The sequence below is a fragment of the Bidens hawaiensis genome, unplaced genomic scaffold, assembly GCF_021521415.1.
Source record: "Bidens hawaiensis isolate Kalapana, Puna unplaced genomic scaffold, B.hawaiensis_p1.1 tig00001336_1, whole genome shotgun sequence".
Lineage (NCBI taxonomy): Eukaryota > Viridiplantae > Streptophyta > Magnoliopsida > Asterales > Asteraceae > Bidens > Bidens hawaiensis.
The window spans coordinates 1,027,593-1,052,213 of record NW_027491075.1 but is presented as its reverse complement, the minus strand read 5'-3'; the positions used below and the strand labels follow the sequence as shown (position 1 = coordinate 1,052,213).

The 24,621-nt window shown below is 41.3% G+C and overlaps 1 pseudogene across 1 annotated transcript; it reads left to right on the top strand.

Annotated features, from left to right (window-relative positions):
• The first annotated feature begins 18,717 nt into the window (after window positions 1–18,717).
• Window positions 18,718–23,106, top strand: LOC143571924 (uncharacterized; annotated as a pseudogene). The gene is made up of 12 exons (XR_013142182.1): window positions 18,718–18,933; window positions 19,022–19,282; window positions 20,234–20,317; window positions 20,412–20,459; window positions 20,555–20,619; window positions 20,697–20,745; window positions 20,861–21,262; window positions 22,172–22,262; window positions 22,294–22,355; window positions 22,453–22,539; window positions 22,627–22,777; window positions 22,898–23,106. The product of XR_013142182.1 is annotated as an uncharacterized LOC143571924 (transcript).
• The last annotated feature ends 1,515 nt before the right edge of the window (window positions 23,107–24,621 follow it).

The following is a 24,621-nucleotide window of genomic DNA, read 5'->3' as shown; positions in this document are numbered from 1 at the left end:
ACTGCATGATATAACAAGTAAATGTAGGCAATCCAAAAACTATATTTTCCCCATTCATTCATATTGCATTTTAACAGGGTGTATAAATTATACACATAAAAGCATTCCATATATATGTGTAGATATCTATAAATTATCTGAGTATGATGTGTAATTCATAAAACCTCCTTATTTCTGAAAAGTATGAATTGATTTATAAACAATTCATGGCTTCAAAAGTTAATATAAACAAGAAAATACCCTAATTTGTATTTTAAATAAGAAATTTCAATATTACAAGTCTTGAACACTAATTTGACATGTTAACTTGTATCATGACTTGAATTGACACGTAAAGCTTTGCAAGATGCTTTATAATAATACTTTTATAGAAAAATATGATATAGTGGATGAAAATGAATAATGCTGTAACAATTATTTCTACTACTGGTTTAGTGTACATATTTCTAACAACCACATAAGGAATGAGGTTATTATCATATTCATAGAGGGCAAAATCATGCATATTAGATGGGCCTACTTTGATACGAAACACATCCTGAAGAAACACTAATTGACCCCGGGCAGATTACGGATAATCTGGGGGGTTAAATAGATGTTTCCCACGAGGATGAGGTCCAGCAAAGAAAGTTGTTCTTCAGGTGACCTGCAAAACAGACACCGTAAGCTCGTCACTGAGAAGGGGGGGTTCCTCCTTGTGACCACCCTCCGGTGTGAGAATCAGACTAGATTGCTCTGAATATAAGTGTATATTAAGAGATTGCTAGAGAAGATAAGATAATGAGATATCAGATAATGTCCTTACCATTCCAAGGTGTTGGAGTATTTATAGCCGAAGGTAGGTTTCCAAGAAGGTACAGCCGGCTGAATAGTATTCCTGTTCTACCAACAGTGGGCTACGCACAAGCCATGCTGGTTGGTGGATAGGCTGCGGCCGATAGTGACAAGGCCGGCTGTATACTGTTCCTTTACTGCCGGCTATGCACTGTTCCACCAACTGTAGGCTACGCACGTCCCACAGTGAGGGTTGGTGAGTAAGCAGCGGCTAATAGTGACAAACAGTACTAGAGGGTGCTCCTCCTCGTACTGTTGTCGGTGAGCTGTCACCCTGTGATTGGTTCATGGGCTGTTTTGGTCAGATCGTCTATTTTGCCCATACCTTGGCAGGTATAGTACAAAAGATCTTCCAGAAGCATACGGACTGGCTCATTTGGGCGGGAGTATTCCCGCCTTGCTCATTCCTTCAGGTGACATTACTGAAGTATCAAGAGTTAGTGCCTTGTGCGTGTAGCCTTGCTATTAGTGCGGGTAGCCTTCCCTGATGGCTTGTATCCGCAGCTGCGGGAACAAGCGGGGTACTTCACCATTGGGAGGCTTTCCCTGCGGGAACAGCTGGCGTACTGCGCGTAAGGTCTTCATCTCTGGGCATGGTGGGTCCTGCGGAAGCAGTTGGTCCTTGCGCAGACGTCCCTCTTCAAGGTGAGTCTTGCGGGTCCAACTGGGCTATGCTGGGACCTACTTCTTCAAGCCCCCCAGTCCAATGTTCTTCTCATGAATTATTAATAAGTAAGGTGAACTTTTGGACTTTAGCAAGGGGTTTTGAAAAGGGTTTTTAGTTTTAAGGTTTTCCGTGGGGATTCTTCCCGCGGTTTTCCTAATGCCACGCAGAAATTCCCGACTTTTCTGCTTGATCTTTGGGTGTGATGCGGGTAGGTCTGTAACCTCCTCGCAAGTCAGGAGCGTTGAGTTCCACTTGTGTAGATTCTCCATGAGGTTTTGGTAGTTTTGAACATAGTGATCAATTATGTTTAAACAACCAATTCCATCTTGGAGGTTCAAACAGTCTAGTTCTCGACGTTCCCGCTATGCGGGGATGTTATTCCCGTTTCCGCAAGCACTGCCCAGAAGATCCTTCTTGGTTTCAATTCCCTGCGGAGTGCTAGGTATGTGAAGGGTTTTGCCTTGACACTGTACCCGTACTCGTCTTATAGTTACTTTACTTCCAAGGTATTCCTGGCTTCAATTCCCTGCGGGTGCTAAGTATGTGAAGGGTTTTGCCTTGACACTGTACTCGCACCCGTCTTATGGTTACTTGGTTGCCGAGGTATTCTTGGCTTCAATTCCTTGCAGGTGCCAAGTATGTGAATGGTTTTGCCTTAACACTGTACTCGCACCTGTCTTATAGTTTCTTGGTTGCCAAGGTAAGGGGTATTTTCCCGCTTACTTTTGAATCTTTTTGAAATTCGAAAAGTTGGTGAAAGGGTAAGAACAGTCCAAACTATTGAAACGTCGTCCGACGGTTTCTTCTGACAGTGTCAGGACGTGCAGGAAGTTATGGCGACGTGACAGTATATGGTCATTCCAGACGCTTTTTCAGGCGCGTGGGCGCGATTTTTCGGGCGCGTGGCCGCGAAATTAATGGCACGCGTCCTTTCAACAGCTGTTGCCAGCTTGCTCTTTGCCACGTGTCATAGTTTCATTGCACCTGCGATTTCTCTCTCTTCCGCATTAAATTCATCGCACTAATTGCGATGAGTATATAAAGGGGGAGAGGGTCCTTTGTAATCCACACTTTCACTTCTCTCTTCATCTTCTAAACGATTTCTGGCGAATACTCACTATTCCGTCGAGCATTCTTCTGAAATCGTTTCTGTACATCCGAAACATGTCTTCTTTTGCCGAGGAGTCTGACGTGTTCGTCGAGAATCCGTCGTCCACTTCCGATAAGGATGACAAGAGTACTGCTGGCGAGTGCCAGTGTGCTCTTCCGGCCGACCTCTATCGGTACGTCGTCCGGAAGTTCATGCTCGAGCCGTTCGAGCCTGAGTTTCCAGAGCCACACCAGACGGTGTACGATGCCCCCAAGGGCAAGATAGGGGTGTACGCTGCATTCTTCGTTTATGGGAATCTCAGGTTCCCATTGACGAAGTTTGTATACCGTGTCTTGGAGAGGCACGGCGTGCATCTGACGGAGGTACACCCGATGGCGATCGCCAAGATCCGCCACTTTGAGTGGGTGTGCCTCATTCTGGGCGTGGAGCCCCACGTAGATCGGTTGATGACTTTCTACTTCTGGAGGTGCATCCAGGGGTGGTACACCTTGGTCAATCGGATCAAGGGGTTGAAGATCTGCGCTACCGAGCGCAGTCTTCGGTCGTGGAAGCATGAATTTTTTTATATCTCCGCTCGCGTCGTCCCCCTTGCGATGACCTTTAAGAATGGGAGAGCACTCCCCGCCCTTCACGCCCTCAACTACCAGGAGGCGGAGTGGTTCGCCAAGATCTCCCGGGTCCAGACTCCGGTATACCGCTTTGCGGAGTCTGGGATGGTGATGCTTGGGATGAGCCGGGTGTGGAAGGAGGCGTCGCAGGTTCCCATCGTCCTCGAATACGGTTTGAACTCTGTCCCTTACGGTATGCTCTGTCTTCTTTGTTGATATAGGTTTTTCTTCTAACTGTTTATTTTTTTATTTCAGAGGGGAATGACTTGCAGTCGCTCCTGCATCCGCGGGAGGCTGATGGTCCCGCTCGGATGGGTACTCGTGCTCTAGATAAGAATGAGTTGCCCATCCTTGAACAGACGGCGGATCGGTTCGTGGAGGTCTACCAGCCAGGCCACGAGATCCTGAGCGCCAGGCGGCCAGGTAAGGAGTTATTCAACCCTCGACCTCTCAATGCTGAAACCTCTGCTGGAATTCCTCTAATCTTGTCTTCTGATGAGGAATCCGCAGATGGTCCTCCTTTGGTGCGGAAAAAGAAGGCTGCCGGCGGGAAGGGGAAGGCGAAGGTTGCCTCCACTGCCGATCCGGTGAATCGGTCTGATTCAGAGACCGAAAGCGAGGAGGTGGCGGGGAACCCTGGTGGTGATAAGACCACTGCTCCGGAGGCTGCGACGACTGTCACCTCCGGGCAGCCCAGGATGACGACGGTGAGCGGCGTAAAGAGGCCGGCTCTATCGGGTTCGTCCCCGCCTGTTCGCACTTTTAGGCTCAAGAAAACCCGTAAGTACAAACTTCCTTTACTTTTAACTTCATAGCTTTCCATCATTATACTTATCTTCTTTGTGCAGGTGTGGATGCTACCGCATTCCAGGGTGGAGCGGGGAGGAGCACCTCCGGACCCATGACGGTAGGTTTGGTCAACCTACCTGAGGCGATGACCCAGGCGTCTGCGCCTGATTCAGTTGGTTCAGTTGCTCACCCGGATGAGCCAACTGTTCCAACTGTGACGACATCTCCGCCGGCTATCAGTGCCATATTTACTGAATCTTTCACTGAGCCGGCGGTGACTATTTCTGCGGGCTCCTCCGCAGCGGCGACCACGGTTGTGAGTTCACCTACGGTGAGTTCACCTCCGTTGGTTTCTACTACCGCGGCGGCCTCCACCATGCCTCCTCCGTCATCGGCAACGACGGCCGATCCTTCAGGTATGCTTGGGGCTTCTCGCCAACCTCTGCCTCCTTCCCATCTGCCTGACCTCTTGGATGGATTTCCCTTGGGTTCAGGTGATGGGTTTGGCGGCTATCGGCCTGTTGTCGACCCTACAGGTGCGTAGGGTTCTTTTGGCTTTTTTTTATATCATCTTTTCCTAACTGCTTTTTGTTTTTTGCAGTGTCGGATTCCAATGAAGTGTATGTTCCACGATGGAACATCCGCCGAGGAACAACCCTTCGCACGCCTGTGGAGTGCGTGGAGTGGGCTCGTCACGCAGCTCCCAGTGGTGCGTTGGGGGAAGCAATGGCTATCTACCAGGAGGGTAGGCTAACCAATGAGCTTCGGATTCTCCTGGCCCGGATGCAGCCGCGCGTCGAGCTGCTTTGTCGTGAAAACGACAAGTTAAAAGCAGCTCGTATCCAAGAAGTAGCTCAGGCGCGGGCTGTCCGGGAGGAGAATAGGAGGCTCTCCGCCGTTGCTGCGGAGAAGGAGAAGGCCTTCAAGGCCCTTGAAGTTGAAGTTCAGGCCCGTCTCGAGGCCCGTTCCAAGGCTGCCCAAGCTGTTAACCAACAGCTTCGGCTGGCCAAGGAAACTGCACGGAACGCAACTGAGAGGGCCACCAAGGCTGAAGCTGTTGCTGAGCCTCTACGCATTGAGAACGAGGAGCTTAAAGCCAAGCTAGAGAGGCTCCAGCAGGCTCATGATGCCTTGGCTATGGAAGACGCCAAGAAGCTCCAAGAGATCTTGGACCAGAGGGGCGTGCTTGACCACACTGAGCGGAAGCTAAAGGGCGTTGAAGAGGCTGCTGCAAAGGAAGTGTTGCTTGCCAACCTTAATAAAAGTGAAGCCGAAAGCGCCCGTAACCAAGCTCAAGCCGCCCTCCAGGAGGCTCTGGTTGCCAAGGAATGGCTTCTTCGAGAAGCGTTGTCTCAGGTATGCGTAATTTCATAATATCTTTACGCTTTTCTTTGTAAATAGAAAATGTTTTGATACTTGTATTTTTTCTTGTAGGTTGTGCATCGAGTCTTCACGGACACATCATACGACGATGCCATGAGCGCAGCCCTCAACGCTTCTCATGAGGATGGGGAAAAGGCCGGCTTCCTGCTTGGTCTAGGGTTCGTTGAGAAAGGCATCCCGCCTTCCAACTTCCCTTTATTTGATGTGGATACTGAAGCTTTATATGACCAAGCAGTGAACCAGTATGCCGCCTTCCTGCATCCGGTGGTGGAGAAGGTGAACGAAGTTGCTGCTGCTGATGATGGGCTAGCTATCCTTAAAGCTTTCCTTGAACCGCCACACTCTACTGATGGTGCGGGTCCAAGTGGAAGTGGTCCTGAAGCTTGATCCTGAAGATCCCTTTCCACCATTAGAGTAGATTTTTATTTTTGTATAGCTTCTTTTGTATGCGGGTATGTACCCAGCAATCTGTAATATTTGAATTTCGATGGAATAAAGATTATTTGCTAATTCCTTGCCTTGTTTATTTTACGCATATTTTGATTTAACTTAGCAATTTCTTTAGTACTTAGATAAGTTAACTTTTTAACGTGGCAGATTATAAGTTTAAGTTTCGCTTCCTCTTTCGTGATTGTGCGGGTATGACCGTCACTTTCACTTAGTAGGATGGCTAAACTTTACTTATATCTGTCCTGCGTGGAAGTTTTCCTCATCTTTTCCTTAGAAATTTTCTAAGTATTTTGAATAAGTTAGCCTTTGTACGCGCGGTTGTTAATAGGTTAATGTTCAGTTTCCTCTATCATGATTGTTCGGGTAGGACCGTCACTTTCATTTAGTGGGATGACCAAACTTTACCTATAACTGACCTGCGTGAAGGTTTTCCTTATCTTTTCTTTTGAAATTTTTTACCGTTTTATGTGTTTATGCGGGTTTTGCCGCCTTCCACACGTAACGACTTACTTCTTCCCATAATTATGCGGTGAATACCGGCATATCAGTGTGGGAAGTTCATAAGTATAAAGGTAAGGCTATCAACACAATGTGAAAGGAGAATCATTTCCATTAGAAGTGGCTCTAGGCCTTTTCTTTACAAGTTTGGAATTGATCTACATGTAACATTTGCGTAATTGAGCTCCATTCCATGTTCTTGGGATGGGAGTGCCATCGAGCCTTTCGAGCCGGTATGCGCCCTTTCTCAGAACTTCTTTGATAATGTATGGCCCTTCCCAGACCGGGGCCAGTTTTCCTGGGCGTTGTTGGTTCGAAGCCTCGTTGTTACGCAGTATGTAGTCTCCTACATTGAAGTTGCAGAGTTTTACCCGCGTGTTGTAGTACTTTTGCATTTGCCGCTTGTAGTTCTCTTCACGCGTTGCGGCTAAGTCTCTGCGTTCCTCGGTTAGCATAAGGTCTAACCGTCTTTCCGCATCATTGTCTTCTGGCTGAATCAAGACCCTTGGTGAGGGTAAACCAATTTCGACCGGGACCATGGCTTCAGTGCCATAAGTGAGGCTGAACGGGGTTTCTCCCGTACTGGCCTTTTTCAGCGTTCTGTTTGCCCAAAGGACGTGCGGAAGCTCGTCCACCCAGCCGGATCTGTGTTCCAAGAGTCTTTTCTTTATGCCTTCGACGATGCTCTTATTTGCTCTTTCTACCTCACCATTACCCTGCGGGTGCGCCACTGAGGTAAAGGTGTGAGTGATTTGAAGTTCTTCCAGTCACTTTTGTAGCTTCTTGTCAGCAAAGTTGGTGCCGTTATCGCTCACCAAATTCTGTGGACGTCCAAAACGACAAATAATAAATTCCCAAATAAATTTTTTGATATGTTTCGCGGTTGTTTGGGCTAAGGGTTTTGCTTCTATCCACTTGGTGAAGTAGTCGATGGCTACCACTAGGAACTGAACGTTTCATGCTGCTGTAGGAAATGGGCCTGTCACATCGATGGCCCACTTCTGAAATGGCCATGAAGAGGTGAGTGGAACAAGTTCATTTTTCGGGCGATGCGTGTTGGGTGCGTAGAGCTGGCAAGACCTACACTTTCTGATGTATGCCAACGCATCCGTATGCATCCCCGGCCAAAAGTATCCCGCGTTGTTTAGCTTAGCTACAACAGCGCGTGGACCTACGTGTACTCCACAGATGCCTTCGTGTACTTCCTTTAGGAGGTAGTTAGCATCTTGGTTGTCCACACATCTTAAGAGTGGGCCAAGAAAGTTACGTCTGTAAAGGATGTCATCGATGAGTTGATAATTCAGTGCTTTACAGCGTAGTTTTCTTGCCTGTGTTTTTGACTCTGGTAGTATACCCGCCGGAAGGTAATTTATTATTGGTGTCATCCACGTTTCTGTGCCGGTTTGGATGACACAAATTTTCTTGTGCGGGACTGAAGGTGCCCTGAGGAGTTCAATGCGGATGTCCTTTCCCAAGTGGGTGAAGGCTAATGATGCAAGCTTGCTTAACGCATCCGCAGATTTGTTTTCGCTACGCTTGACGTGTATGACTTTGCAATCGTTAAAATCGCGCATAAGGGTTTTTGCTTGTGCGAGGTACAGGGCCATTGTGTTGTTCACGGCCGTGTACGTCCCGTTTATTTGGTTGGCTACTAACATGGAATCCACGTGGGCTTCCAAGTATTTCACTCCCATCTTACGCGCAATTCTCAGCCCGGCCAAGAATGCTTCATACTCGGCTTCGTTATTCGTACTTGGAAAATCCAGTCGAATAGCGTAAGTGTATTCTTGGCCTGCTGGGTTGGTTAGTTTCAACCCTGCGCCTGAACCCTCGTTACTGGCTGCTCCATCAGTGTAGAGTCGCCAGACATCATTGATGTCCTGTGCTGGAGAGGGTTGAGCCTCTTCCTGGCACTCTTTTTCTCGCGATGCAGGCACTTCCGCAATAAAGTAGGCCAAAACCTGGCCTTTTATGGCTGGTCTTGGCTTATACTTTATCGCGTATTCCCCCAACTCAATTGCCCATTTGGCTAGGCGTCCCGATAACTCGGGTTTGCGTAGAACGTTTGCAAGTTTGAAGTTGGTGAGAATGGTGATTGGGTGACCCTGGAAATATCGTCTTAACCTGCGTGAAGCGTGTACAAGTGCTAAGACTAATTTTTCGAGGGTAGAGTACCGGGTTTCTACGTCTGTTAGGATACGGCTGACATAATAGATTGGCATCTGGATGCCTTTCCGTTCAACTAGCAGGACCGCCCCGGTTGCTCTATCTGTTGCAGAAAGGTATAGGATTAACTCCTCCCCCGCTTCTGGTGCTGTGAGCGTTGGGAGTTCGATCAAGCGTGACCGAATCTCCTGAAAAGCTGCTTCCGCTTCTGGTGTCCAGCGGAAGTGCTTTTTCTTTAAACAGTTTCTCAATGTTGACACGAAAGGAAACGACTTATCCGCGTGGTTTGCCAAAAAGCGATTAAGTGCGACTAGTTGTCCATTCAGTGTCTGAGCCTGTTTGATGGTAGTAGGTGATTCCATTTTGATAATGGCTTCGACCTTTTCAGGGTTCGCTCTGAAGCCATCTTTAGTGACGATGACCCCCAAGAACTTCCCTTCTTCCATCTCAAAGGAACACTTGCTCGGGTTTAGCTTCATGTTTATCTTCCTGAGCGTGTTGAAAGTTTCTTCGATGTCTTTCAACATCGCTTCTGCGTCAGGGCTTTTGATGACCAAGTCATCCATGTAGACTTCCAAGTTCCTCCCAATTTGGGCCTGAAACTGGTTGTCCATCAGGCGTTGGTATGTGGACCCGGCATTCTTAAGTCCAAATGGCATCATTTGGTAACAAAATGTGCCATCGGGCGTCCGAAAAGCGGTTTTGTCCTGATCATCAACGGCCATGTGGATTTGATGGTACCCCTTATACGCATCCAGGAAGCATTTAAGGCGAAACGGTGCTAACGAATCCACCTTAAAATCAATTTCGGGTAACGGATAACAATCTTTGGGGCATGCTTTGTTTAAGTCCTTGAAATCTATGCACATGCGCCATTGTTTGTTATTCTTCGGTACCATAACGGGATTTGCAACCCATGTTTGATATCTGCTAACGCGTACGATGCCTGCGTCAAGGAGTTCCTTGACTTGGGTTCTACACGCGTTAGTTTGTTCTGGCCCCATTACTCTGCGCTTTTGTACGACTGGCGTAACAGCTGGGTCGCACTTGAGCTTATGCTCTGCCTTACTTCGGGGTACGCCAGTCATGTCAGCTGGTGTCCACGCGAAGATGTCAACGTTTTTCTGTAGTAAGCGTTTGAGTAAGGTGCGCGTGGGATCAACGACTGTTGGGCCAATGGTAACGGCCTGGTCAGGGTATTTGCCATTGAAGGCCCATCTTTCCGGTTCGGTGATGGTTGGTTTAGCCATCTTTGGTTTGGGTTTAGATGAGACAGATGCGATGCATACCTGGGGAATGCCGGTGATCATCGCTACACCCTCAGCTGTTGGCCATCCCATCATGCCGTGGACTGAAGATACCACGGCGTTGAATCTTGCCATCCCGTCTCTCCCGAAGAGAATGTCGTATGTGTGGTGTGGCTTCCTCATCACGACAAAGTCCACCTCTTCTGTGCGGGAGTGTTTCCCGTCTGTAAGAGTGACGGGGAAAGATAGGATACCCAGGGGGTGTTTGTGCTGCCGTCGAACCCTTCCATCGAGGCGTAGACCGTTTCCAAGCGTTCCTTGTCTTCGTCATCTAGCTTGTCGAAGAACTGCCTGTACATCACCGTTGACGAGGCGCCGTTGTCAGCAAGAGTGCGGGAAGTGATGTAGTGCCCCAGCTGGCTTTTGATGACGATAGGGCCTTCTTTGCTGGGTCCTCCTGGCACTCGCGGGAAGCGCACCTCAGCTTCCTTCCACGCGCATGGTTTTGTCGTTCGCCTTTTTCTTCCTCTGATGTTGCCATGAACCATGTTGATGCTGATGTCAACGGGCTTTCGTCCGTTGCCTCTGTACCGGTTATCATTCCTTCCTCCCTTCTTGATTGATGCCACAAGGTGTGCAAGTCTTCCATCCTTGACGAATGTTTCAACAATATCCTTCAAGGATGTACACTCCTCTGTACTATGACCCTTTGTCCCGTGGAAGTCACAGGTTTTGCTTTGATCCACATTAGGTCGCTGCCGGATCATTGGAGCTTTTGGCCATGGTAGTTTTTCGGTGGCAAATATCTCCGTGACGCTTTTGGTGAGTGGCGTCCACCGGTGTTTTCGGCTTGAAGGGTGTGTGTTATCCCTTCCGCCAACAAGAGGGCGAGAGCTGGATGAGGTGTCAAAGTTTACCATTGACTGCCAAATACCTAGCTTCCTCTTTTTGTTCTGCCGGGCGATCCGAACATTGTTTTCTCTGGTCCTCTGCGTGTAGAGGTGAGTACTCTGGGGAAGATCCCTACCCAGTTGCTTCTCTGTCTCGGCAAAGCGCTTGGCCGCCGTCATGATGGCATCCCATGTGGATGGCATGCCGTCCTTACCCGTCAACGTGCGGATAAGCTCTGGGTATTCGGCGCCCTGGATGAAAGCGGCGCGAACAAGATCTTCACTTATGTTGCCCAGACTCAGCTTTTTGGAGTTGAAGCGAGTGATGAAGTCTAGTAAAGATTCATCTTCCTCTCTAACGCAGTTGAGGATCGTCCACTGTTCTTCAGTATATTTCTTCTGTTGGCTGAAGTGTTGGCTGAACTTGTTCTGAAAGTCCGCCCAATCATAGATGTGGTGGACCGGTAAACGATCGAACCATGCCCTGGCCGCTCCAACCAGTGTCATCTGGAACATATAACACCACGTGGGTTCCGTCCAGTTGCTGACGGTTGCCCCCGCAATGAATCTGTTCAAGTGATCGTCTGGGTCGGATAGACCATCATAAGTGCCGATGTTGGACATTTGTTTGGCACTTCTCAGGGCGATTGCTTCCGCAATGTCCCTTGCAAACTTGGACTTTCCTGCATTTGCAGCAGTTGGTCTAAATGTTTTGGAGAAGTCACGTGGGTTTCTCCCCGCGTTCGTTGGTTTAAAGGTTTCTCCAAAATTCCTTGTCGGTTGGAAGTCCGTTTCCTTACGCTTCCCTTTTGCCTTATGGCGAGGGTTTGCGTCGGTATCGGATTCTTCCCGCTCATCGTCCGAGTACTCACACTCACTGTTCATGTTGAGATGTTGGCGAGTATTGCCGAATTCGTCAGCCTGTTGAAGTGAACGCAATCGTTCATCCAACTCAGCTTGGAACTCTTTCTGACGTGCTTCGGCCCACGCCTTAACTTGATCGAGTGTTTGGCGAGGGAGCCTCGCCCGTTTCTCCAACTGGGCATCAGTGAACCCCAGTGAAATATTGTTTACTGCACTTGTCCCGGCTTGAGTAACCGGGGTAGTGTTCGTAAAATTTGTATAACCGCCGGTGTTCCCCCCAGTTGCTGGGGTTGTGGTTACCGGGGTTTCTTGGTCACTTACTGGCCTTGGGACCGGAGTAACGTTAACCATTTCTTCAGAAATTTTGAAAAAACTAAGAATTAGTTCTAGCTTTTATGCACGGATGGCGCCAATGAAGAAACACTAATTGACCCCGGGCAGATTACGGATAATCTGGGGGGTTAAATAGATGTTTCCCACGAGGATGAGGTCCAGCAAAGAAAGTTGTTCTTCAGGTGACCTGCAAAACAGACACCGTAAGCTCGTCACTGAGAAGGGGGGGTTCCTCCTTGTGACCACCCTCCGGTGTGAGAATCAGACCAGATTGCTCTGAATATAAGTGTATATTAAGAGATTGCTAGAGAAGATAAGATAATGAGATATCAGATAATGTCCTTACCATTCCAAGGTGTTGGAGTATTTATAGCCGAAGGTAGGTTTCCAAGAAGGTACAGCCGGCTGAATAGTATTCCTGTTCTACCAACAGTGGGCTACGCACAAGCCATGCTGGTTGGTGGATAGGCTGCGGCCGATAGTGACAAGGCCGGTTGTATACTGTTCCTTTACTGCCGGCTATGCACTGTTCCACCAACTGTAGGCTACGCACGTCCCACAGTGAGGGTTGGTGAGTAGGCAGCGGCTAATAGTGACAAACAGTACTAGAGGGTGCTCCTCCTCGTACTGTTGTCGGTGAGCTGTCACCCTGTGATTGGTTCATGGGCTATTTTGGTCAGATCGTCTATTTTGCCCATACTTGGCAGGTATCGTACAAAAGATCTTCCAGAAGCATACGGACTGGCTCATTTGGGCGGGAGTATTCCCGCCTTGCTCATTCCTTCAGGTGACATTACTGAAGTATCAAGAGTTAGTGCCTTGTGCGTGTAGCCTTGCTATTAGTGCGGGTAGCCTTCCCTGATGGCTTGTATCCGCAGCTGCGGGAACAAGCAGGGTACTTCACCATTGGGAGGCTTTCCCTGCGGGAACAGCTGGCGTACTGCGCGTAAGGTCTTCATCTCTGGGCATGGTGGGTCCTGCGGAAGCAGTTGGTCCTTGCGCAGACGTCCCTCTTCAAGGTGAGTCTTGCGGGTCCAATTGGGCTCTGCTGGGACCTACCTCTTCACATCCACTATGATTTATTCGTTTTTATTTATTTATTTATTATTATCTTGTGGATAGATTTGACATTTTTCCTAAAGTTCATAGCCTGTGTTTATCATTTTTTTAGTACTCATTCGGGGTGGGTCATTCAAGTAAAATACACAAAATTATTGTTGTCTTTGTGTGCAAATTTAAAGTCAACAACAAAACAAAAAGGTAAATATAAAAAAATATTGTAATCTTTGCGTGCAAATTTTTTTGTAGGCCCACCCAAGTTGTACCTTTTATATACTCAGCATTGTTATTTACACACCCCTATTGCTATTCATACACCCTTTTTATGTACAATTTCTCTTTTTCATACACCCTCTCTAAAATTAGTGCGGATGTATGAATAGCAGCTCCCATATACTACCTTCGTCACATTATAAGTGTCCATATTTCCTTTTTTATTTGTCTCATTACAAATGTTTATTTTCAAAATTTATTAGTCATTTTTTAAGTTTACTATTAAACACACACAACTAATATTAATAAACAATTTTGATGGACCCACTTTTCAAGAATATTATTGTCATTTTGTAAGAAAAAAAAACTAATCATTCAATCCACTTTAAACTTTGTGTTTTTCAAGCTTGAACACTTATAATGAAACGGACTGTTAAATTGTGGTGAGGAAGTAAAACTGTGTCAAGTAGCATCAATATTCAATACCATAATTGCCTTTGACATTTCAATATTACTAATTACAAGTTTACCATTTCAAACATAAACCATTGATTACATATAATCAATATATAATTAATGATCAATATTGATTTATCGCACTTAAATCACTTATCATATAAATCTCTTCACATGTTATAATAATAGCAACAATAATAGTTGAATCAAATAAACGGCTTTATATACCAATATATAAAACACTTGAAGAAGATTATAAAAGTTTTGTTTTATTTTCGTGTTCAATTATTGAATTTCAAGAAAAAAAATTGTTTTACCCACGTATGTATAGGTAAGCATATATTTATATAATCAATATAATTGTTGTATTTATATAATTTTTATTAGATCCTTAAAAGTATATAAAAATATCATAAAGTTAAAATTGGATGTTGATTGAAAACATTTATAATACATTGTCAAGATATGGAGATTTCTCACATATCATTGCAAAAGTATATATTATTTGGGGATGTTTAAGATTGATATTGAAAACAACTTATAGATTTATTGGTTTATTTAAAAAGCTAATAAATAAAAAAAAAATGTTTAGCAATCAAAAAATTTCTTTTTATTTTAGTTTTTTACTAATGTTAAAAAGCTATTTTTTTATAAGTCACAAATCTTGACTTTTTAAAACGTTGTTTGTAGAATCCAATATGTCAATAACTTCAATATTTGTATGTAAGTTTACAAATCTATAGTTTTTTGTAGGGTCAGGCTAAACGTACCCCACTCGTGTACTTGTCGTACCCCCTCTCCTATAATTTCAATTTCTTTAGCAATTTTATTTGACATATTACTACTCTCTAATATTTTTTGTAAAACTTATCAGAATTTTATTTGATTATTTTTGTAAAGAATTTTTTTTATTATTTTCTCTCTCTTTGTGTTTATTATTCTTTATCACAGTAATAATAATATTTATTATATATTTAAAGAAATAATTATATAATCTCTTTATAAAAGCAATAAAATAATTTTTATATTTTTATCTTATTATTATCTCCCGTCCAACAAAAAAATTCCTTTGAATATATTTTGTTAGGTTCGGGCGTATAAGATTATTGTCACGTTATAAAGAACCAACTCGCTGTTCAAGTCGATGTTGTTTAATCTCTTTTATTGATTTAAAACAATGCGATTTTTTTTTTAAAAAAATGTAAGCTATCTCTAAAAATTATTAAAAAACATACTCTAAAGTAAAAAAACACTTTTTAAAAAACTGTATTAAAACACTCCAAGAAAAACTCTTTAAAAAATAAAAAAAATTAAAATAAAAATGATGATAAAAGATAACAAAATGGTAAAGGAAAAACAAAAATGTTTAAATCGTATTAATGCAAAACCTGAGGGAGGGGGCTTGTTTAGTAAAAATGCAGGGGATGTGATACGTTTAGCAGCACCTTTTTTTGTAACATATATGCATGTGTGTTTTATCTAAGTGATTAATCTAACTAATCCAAACTATCAACCATTGACCAATAATAATTCCAACTAACAATGTAACCTGTGTCAATCCCATCTTTCAATTTTGTTACCGATAACAAAATCTCACACTAACAGAATATTAACTCCGTTTACTGTTAATTACACAAACGGTCCATCTACTTTACACACTTCACAAATTTGATACAAAAAGTCAAAAACCCCTTTAACTGTAGTCAATTACTTAGGTGCTGTTTGTTTTCTAAGAGGTAAAATGTCTGCAGTCTGCGAACCACATCTGCAGGGATCTGTGGCAGAAGAGGTGGACCAAACCTCTGCAATATGCAAGAAAAAAACTGTTTGTTTTTTAACGTCTGCAGACTGTTAAAAATTATTTCTGAATGATATAAACAAATAATCATAAACAAACCGAACCGAACAAACTAATGGTAATCAAACCTATTAAAATTCTTAACAAATCAAACAAAACCACAATTGACATTAATCAACAACCAAAACCTAAATTAATATTAATCAACAACAAAACCTAAACATAAACAAATCAAACCTACTAAAATTTCTTAAAAAAACCAAATATATAAACAAATTTGTGGTCCATTTTCTGGTGAGAACATAATACACATGAACTGAGTTTGTGACACCATCTAACCCTAAAATTGAAACATTTAACCTAATCAATCAATTGGGTACAATTATACAAACTCAAGTAAACAATCAATCAATGAAGGATGGATGGATGGATGGTTACCGATTCCAGGGACCAGAGACGAAGGTCCACCGCCAACAGCAGTGACGCCGCCGAATAATATGAGGCAGTGGCGTCGCCGAATAATATGAGGCAAGGAACAGCGTGGGAGGCGGGGTTGTGTAGACAGGGCGGAGCAGCGGTGGATGGACGGAAGTGCAGGAGGAAGGGGTCCGAGGAGCGGCGGCGAGGTGGAGCAAGGTGGTGGCGGCTGAATCGGAGGTGGGCAGGGGCTGACGGGATTTGAGGGTTGAAGAAGAAGACGTATAGGTTTTAGGTTTGAGAGAGCTAAGGGAAATAAAAGTTGAGAAAAGGTTAGAAATAGCATGAACAACACTTATGGGAGAAGAGGACGCGAAGAGGTTTTCTAATGAAATGTCTTCGGAAAAACAAACACACTGCAAACTACAACATCTGCACGTGGTCTGCGTGCCGCAGACAGAAATGGTCTGGAAGAGCTTTTGAGGAAAAACAAACAGCCCCTTACTTTGTATTTCCAGTGCTGCAACCATCACCGGCCCCACCGCCATATTTGTTTTCTTTCTTTTTCATGAACCACCCCCAATCGATGAAACGGCTTTTCAGATCTGTAAAATGGCGATTCATACTAATCCCGTTGAAGATGAAACGTCACTGGACTTTGGGAAGCTAGGCTTATATCGTATTAGTGTTATTCGTATCCTGACTCATCGGATCTAACGTGTTTCTTCAGCCGGAATCATTGGTTTTATAACACGTAACGGGAATCATTACTTCCCCATGGAGATTATAGGTGGTCGGGCAAAAATCGTTGCAACAGGAAGAACAATGCACTGATGCGTTAAATGTGTTGAAGAAATGTCTTGTTAACCATCAAGTTTTATTCGTTTATGTTACTTATGATAAGCTTTTTTATGGATTATATAATGATTAATTAATCTATGTACTTTGTTCTGTTAACCCAATCTTATGTTATTTGTGTGATTATTATGTTGTAATATCATGGTTACTAACAGCCATGAGTCAATGGGGGTGGTACGCATGCATTGGTTCAAAAGAGAAAGAAATTAGAAAAGGAAGATGGTGGTACAAAGTGGTTTAGACGGAATGGTGGTGCACAGTGATTCAGACGGCTGGTAATCGGTGGTGGTGGCAACCGCTGATCGCGGTCACCGGAAATACATAAGGATTGAGTACTCTCGTTAAAAGTTCAATATTCACTTGTCTATCTTATCATATTTGTAAACTACAAGGACCCTAATGTAATTAAAAACAAACGGAGTTAACATTTTGTTAGTGCGGGATTGCTAGTGGTAACAAAGTTAAAAGTTGGGATTATTAATGGTTACATTGTTAGTTGGGATTAATATTAGTCAATAGTTAATATTTTGGATTTTTATAATCCAATTTTCCTTAAAACAACACAATTTTGTCAACATGATATTTAACTAAGCATTTCACATAGGATGCAAGTAGATATTATGTCATTATTTCCTATTATATTATGACTCATGACCTGTTTTCCTATTATAACCCATGACCCATAAGGATTTATGAAATATAAATTATTCTATGCTACGAGTTTCGAACCTAAAATCTTATGTTTCAAACCAAATGTGCTTACGAACTCTACTAAAATGGTAATTGTGTTTAATTTCTTGACTTAACATATACAAATGTGATTTCTTTTCAAGTGTAAAACCAAATTATATTTAACTGTTAAGATTTCCATAATTCACGATATCACATTGTCTTCTCATATATTTTTAACACAACCATTTAAGATTATTCGTCATTTCATTTTTTTATTTTAAAATATAATATATTTTTATGTATTTTTCTTTTACAACAAAACCTTAGTTTTTTGTAAATTTAGTTTTTAAATCCGTGACACATTTTGTTACAAATATCATTTTTATATACACAATATTTAATATAACAATATCGGTATGAATGTTTTATTTTATAGAAATCAAACACCAAGATTTGGTTTTCAACTTAAAATTATAGTGCATAATATATAAAAACTTTAAAAAAAGTTATAAATAAAAGTTATTATATAAAATAATTGAATTTACGTATTACATATAATAATTTTTTATTATATTTTTTTGTCTGTATGGAGCACGAGTTCTAACCTAGTATGCAATATGCATATGTGTGTTTTAATATGTCAATAACTTTAATATGCATGTGTGTGTTTTATCTAAGTGATTAATCGAACTCCTAATATGTTTATTGAATTTTTCAAAATTTGTACAAATTTTCAGAAAGTTTAATAGTAAAGAAAATGTCACTCGTAGTTTTTTAGGTTTTTTATATTAGAAACTCGTGAGTTGTGATAGACAGAATAACAGTAAAAAAAAATGAAGAATGGGTGATGTGGGAATGGAGGAGTCATGGTTAAGCTCATCGGTCATATAACCGTTTGTTCATAATAATAATAAATTTAATTAAATTAATCTATTTAAACCTAAAAATCTATCTTTGCAATCACACATTTTCTCATCCAAAACATAAATTTATTTTAAAGACGAATAAACCTAAAAAAGAAAACAAAACCCGAACCCACGAACAACCAAACCAATTCCGGGTGGCTGACAAATAAATAAGAGTCAGCAAGCGGCATAAATGATAAATAAAGGGATCTGTTAATAACATAACCATTGCATATAAAATCCTAAGGTCGGTCAACAGACAACAATCAATAATGTCGAAGCAAAAGAAACAACACTCAAATTCAGACTGAAGAAGATGCTCAGATACTTGTTCCTGGTTGGCTGTCGGAAGAGTTTACACAAACACCTGCTGTTTTGATAATATTTGAATGATTATTGGCAGGTGAAGAGAGAAGAAGCTGGCAAGTTTATTTGTCTCATGTTTTAGGTTTCAAATCACTTACATTCCCCTTTTCCTGTTTTATATTATTATGATTCACAATCATGCATTCTTTTATGTCTTTTTTCAGGCATGTTTTTCCCCAAGTTTCGTTACGGATGGAAAATCGATATTCATGTGTTGCCTCAAAAACCATCTAAAAGTTCTAAATCAAGTCTAAGAACCTTTTTGGTGGTTGCTGAGAAAACAAGTCCCACCACACTGCAAACAATATCGACTTCTTTTCATCATGACATACTTGGTAGCAGTGATCAGGTACAAGGATTCACTAAAGCATATTAGTCTTGATATTATTGCAACCGTTTTGCATGTAATAATGTGATATTGTTGTGTATACATATAGGCTCGTGGGCTTATTGAAGCACTTGAAACCGAGAACAAAATCAGAACAAATTGGTCTAATGGTGACGGTATACTGTACTCACTTGAAGACCTAACAATAGGAGTCAAAGGGGATCTATCAAAGCTTAAACCGGGTCTTCGTGTGCAACTCACTTTAGGTGGGCCTGGGCAGTCTCGTTTCTGCTACAAATCTGTACTTCTTGATGCTAAGCAAGACTCAGACGAGTTTGCATATTATTGTGAAGTTTTTCTTGTACCCAAGGTTAGTCTTTTATTGTACTTGCTTACACTTTGTACATCTCAAGGAAAACATACACATATGTATACATGTATGTGTATATATACACAATTACACATACATATAAGAGAAGGTCCTAGGCAGAACACAGTTTTTTGTGAGATCAGGAAAAAACAAAATAAATCATTTCATTTTCAGTTTTTAAAATATAAAAATAGCTGAAACACAATGTTAATTTATCTTTTATAGTATTCTAAAAGAAAATATAAACAAAATTATGGTTGAACTGCAATATATATATATATAGGGTCGAGATACTGTACAGTAATGCCTTAACGAACGATAGGTACGCGAGACGCTCAAAGGCAAAAATACTAAAACGCTCAAAAACAGTTTCGTGAATAAAAGTAAAAAAATGATCGATCCAAAACTGTTTATTTCGGTGAACCAATGATTAATTGGATATATATTGACGATTTCCAGATCTTGTGATGTGATTTCATGGATCGATTTCATGAAATATAAGTATTCTTATATTCTTGTACGTTAAGCAATTATTGTATTGCATCTTTTCTCCCTCTCTATATATTTTTTACCCCTTATCTAATACTTTTATAGAAAATATAAACAAAGTTCGTTTATTTGTAGAACCTCAGCATGTGCAAATCATGTGTACGTTTTATTTCCTACACATAACCTACATATGTGTAGGTGAACGTTTTAAAAAACATATGAACAAATTACTTTATTTACATATCATAGACATTTTTTCTGTAATAAGTGAAAGTTTCAAAAAATATGAACCATTTTTTAAAAAATTAAACGATTTAGGATTGTTAAATTTGTTCTCTCAATACTATAGTGTTTTGTAATAAACATTGGCTCTCCCTATGTATATATAGTTATGGGTGTGTACATATTGTAAAAGTCGGGTAGATTTTATTATCAAATGTGTAACTATATCATAGATTTCAGACTTGGGCTCATGAATGGCTCTTCTCTTCAGAAGAAGGACAATGGATGATTGTTGAGAGTTCAAAGTCAGCTCGGCTGATAATGGTAGTGATTTTGAAACTGCAATCACCGTCGTTTTTTATTTATAAAACCCTTCTAATATATAGCATCAAAATTAATTATTATGCCTTAATTTTAGGTTTTCTTAGATGGTAGCCATACTGGCACCAGCAGTGAGGATATACAGGCAAGTTTTTATGTTATTATTATTATGTCATATGTCTATCCAATATTTATGACCATTAACTTACTGAACTGTTTTTCCTTTTTCTCTTTTCTTAGAAGGATCTATCTCCTCTTGTGAAACAACTAGCACCCGCTAAAATTGAGGATGCTGCTCAAATTCCGTACGTTGTTTTGGTACCATATATTTCTTTTACCTTTTCTTTTAAAAGATACCTACTAATGCTGAAATCTTGAATAGATTTATGGCAGCAAGTGATGGGATCAAGGAGAGGAAAGTTGTTCATGAGGTTTTGGATCATTTGTAAATAATTTATTTTAATTTATAGAGCGTTAATCTGCTTCAAGATGATTTTTTTAATCTTTTCTTGTGCTATGAGTCATAAAGTTTGGTTTTTTTAATAGGTCACATCTGAGTTGACTGGTCAAATTATTGTTGATGATGTGGTGTATGAAAAAGTTGAAGGTCTACTTGGTCAACTATCATTCTCCAAAGACCTTGTATTTCGCCGGCTAACTTTTGAGAGATCAGAAGGTCTGGTGCAGTCTGAAGGTTTACTAACAAGTGAAGGATCTCAAAACAAAGTTGGAGAAACTGAGAATGGAAATAAGAAATCTAATTCTTTGTCAAAATCAAAGAAAAAAGGAAGCAATAAAAGAAACGAGTCTCAGTTGTCGATAGTAGGTGCAAGCAATGATCTGAGTGTTGATCATGGTTATATAGCAAGTTCTTATCATTCTGGCATAATATCTGGATTTATGCTGATCTCTTCATACCTGGAAAATATGGCGTCATCCGGAAAGACAGTAAGAATTTTTTGCATTTACTGTTATTGATAAAATTTTCCATTTTATGTTACTTCCTATGCATGTAGTTTTCTTTATCTTTTATTTTTGTTGCTAGCTACTTATATAGGTTCTTCATGCTCTTAGTGTTTATGGGTTGGTTGCTGGTTTTGGGCTCATACCGCAACCAAAAACCTAAAGTTTGGTTTTGGGATTTTGGAAACCGTTCATTTTTTGGTTTTCACAATGGGATCGGTTTCGTTTTTTTCAGTTTTGCTATCTGGGTTTGAAATTTTCATACCGAAATAAATGGCTCAAAATAATGAATTTGGGCAAAAAAAATTCTTGCTAATTAATGACTAATTGATAATTAAATATTTGAGCCTAACATTTTTGGGTTACGACATGTGTTAAAATTTATAAATTACTTAACAATTAAGTTTAAAAATCATAAATTCAATAAGAACAGTCGATTTTTTTTTATATTTTTTCTTTTGTGTCGGGGTTCGGTTTTTAATACATGCGAAACCGAACCGAAAATTTGGTTTTACATAAACCAACCCGGGTCTTGGGTTGGGTTCGATTTGGTTATGTCGTACTCAGTTATTATGGTTTCATGCACCCCTCTCTACTCTGTTTTTCTTGGTCGTGCTGTAAATTTTGAAGCAAACTTGTAAAACACTCGGAAGTTGTTTACGAGCCTAGAGGGGCAAATTCGACTTGTAAATGGGTCAACATGGTAGTCACCCAACCCGGTCAGCATGGGCCAAATACAAACCTTTGAGCGGGTCAAATGAGTCAACCGGGTTGGAAGTCACCCAATGTCTACATTTAACGTATACAAACTCCTAAATTGCTTTATTCAACTTTATAGACTATTTTTGTGATGATATTGTCGAATAGTATAAATAAAATTAATCTGCTTTCCAGGTTAGGGCGGTTGTAATTGGTTTAGGTGCTGGGCTACTTCCTATGTTTCTCCATAGATGGATCCCATTTCTACTAGTTGAGGTAATTTTAAGTTTTCAACTAACTTAACTGTCACAAGAAAGGAAACACACAGCTTAAAATCGCTAGAGACCATTTTGGTTTCACAGAAGATGAACGCCTAAAGGTAATCCATAATCCCCCAATCAACTTTAAGTTATTTACAGCTGTAAATAAACAACAATCAACTTTGAATTACTTGTTAAAAACTTAAAACATATCAGGTACACGTCACTGATGGAATCAAGTTTTGTTGGAGACATTGACCGAGTGGACATACTCATAGTAGACGTGGACTCAGCAGACTCGAGGTTATTATATACTTTACAAGTATGAATAAAATATTTGATTAATAATTATAAGCGTGTTTTGAAGTTATTTTTCAACTGTTGTTGCAGCTAGGGAATGGCATGTCCCGCTCCAGACTTCGTTGAAGAGTCTTTTCTCAAAACAGTTAAAGATTCGTTATTGGATGAAGGTCTTTTTGTTATTAATTTGGTATCTCGGTCGGCAGTTATAAATGAAAGGGTTATATCAAGAATGAAAGGGGTAATCATATTATAATTTATAACACACTTGTCTACAAAGAAATCTTGCACAAATAAATAGTTTTTAGGGTCAAACGGCCCGACTTTACCTGCTCTTAACGTGGACCATGTTTGGTTTCAGGTGTTTGGCAAACTTTTCTCCCTTCAGCTTGAAGAGGATGTTAATGAAATTATATTTGCTGTTAAATCCGAGGGGTGTACTTTGCCCGAGCGTTACAATCAACTGCAGAAACTTTTAAATGTTAAACATCCTGAGATTTACACGAGCATAATCGATTCTGCAAAGAAGATTAAAAGTCTTGATGGTTGATGTGTTCAAGCTTTGGATTAAAGTGGTTTTTGGGTTAAGATAGCATCTTTTTTTTTGTACGAGTTGGTCGGGTCGGGTCGGGTGACAAGCATGTTTTGGAGTTTTATATAAATGTGTTTAATGCTTATTGTCTTATGAAACGATTTAGGAGGTTGTGTAAACTGTAAAACAAACTACTCTTTTAAGCTTTGTTATTTTTATGTTTTTTTTTCTCCAATTTTGGGATATGTAATTGTATTATAATCATGAATCATTTTATAGATCTCAATACAGACTAATGATTCTAGAAAAAAGTACTAAAGTTCAAACTGATTCTAGAAAAAAGTACTAAAGTTCAAACTGTCAAAACCTAACTCTCAAATCTGTAAAGCCGGCTGCTCCATATCACCCACACAAGTTGGCATGTTTAGGTTTATAGAGGTAGGGTACCAAAAGGACCCAAATACCCGCGGGTCAATCAGAAGTCCCTCATAAGGCACCCGCGGGGCATATAAACCATCCGCATAATCATTTGAGGAAGAAAAACACCCTCATAGCACATGCGGAAGCATCACAGCACCCTCAGAAGTCATCCGCAAGAAAGAATATCCTTCCGCGTAAATAACTACGAGGTAATGCTTCGGGACAGCTGTCAATAACCAATTACCTTCTAGAAGACTTGCCAAGATACTTTCTTGGGCAATACGTGACCTTTCAGCCAATTAGCTAGTGACACGTGACAAGACCGTTATAACCGTGCACATGGCCAATGTTACCCCATTAACCAATAATAGAGTGACATGTGTCCAGGTTGTTAAACATGCACATGCAACGTATAAGTTAAACCTATCATATAAGGACACGCGTCCGGACGGTTATGAGACATCTTCTAAAGGGACAGCTGGCCCAATCACTTCCTTACACCCTTCGGCTATAAATACCCTTTCAATCATTATGAGGTATTCATTCATTCCCAGTGTGCTTTCTGAATTTACTTAAGTAGTTTATCTCTTCGTAAGAACGATACTTATTCTCACGCCGGAGGGTGGTTACGGGAAGACCCCCCACCTCATCCTTCCCGTAACGAGCTCACGGTGTTTTGTTTTGCAGGATTCACGTCATTGGACTTTAGGAATTGTGTTCATATCGTACTGGCAGTTAACCGTATCCTACCCTGTAGATTCATTGGATCTAGGACCCATTAGTGGGGAGCAGATCCGTGTTTCTTCATTGGCGCCATCCGTGCTTTTGTTAGAACAGCTAAAAATTTTTTCCGTTCTCTTTACGATATGAGTCAGTTACCTAAAGGGCCGACGGAGAATCAAGCACAAACTCCACGTGATCCCAACCTTGAAACACGTGAAGGAGCAACATCTGTGTTTGCTCGAATTTCGACCCCTGCCGCAAGAATCGACACCGTCAACCCAGGAATCTTTTCCTTGGGTGGTTCGACGGCTCGGGGGTTGTTTGCTCAACAAGAAGGTGTCACTCCGGTAGACACCGAAAATGTTGTTACACCAACTACTGATTTGGGGCACGTTACAGCCCCAGGGGGT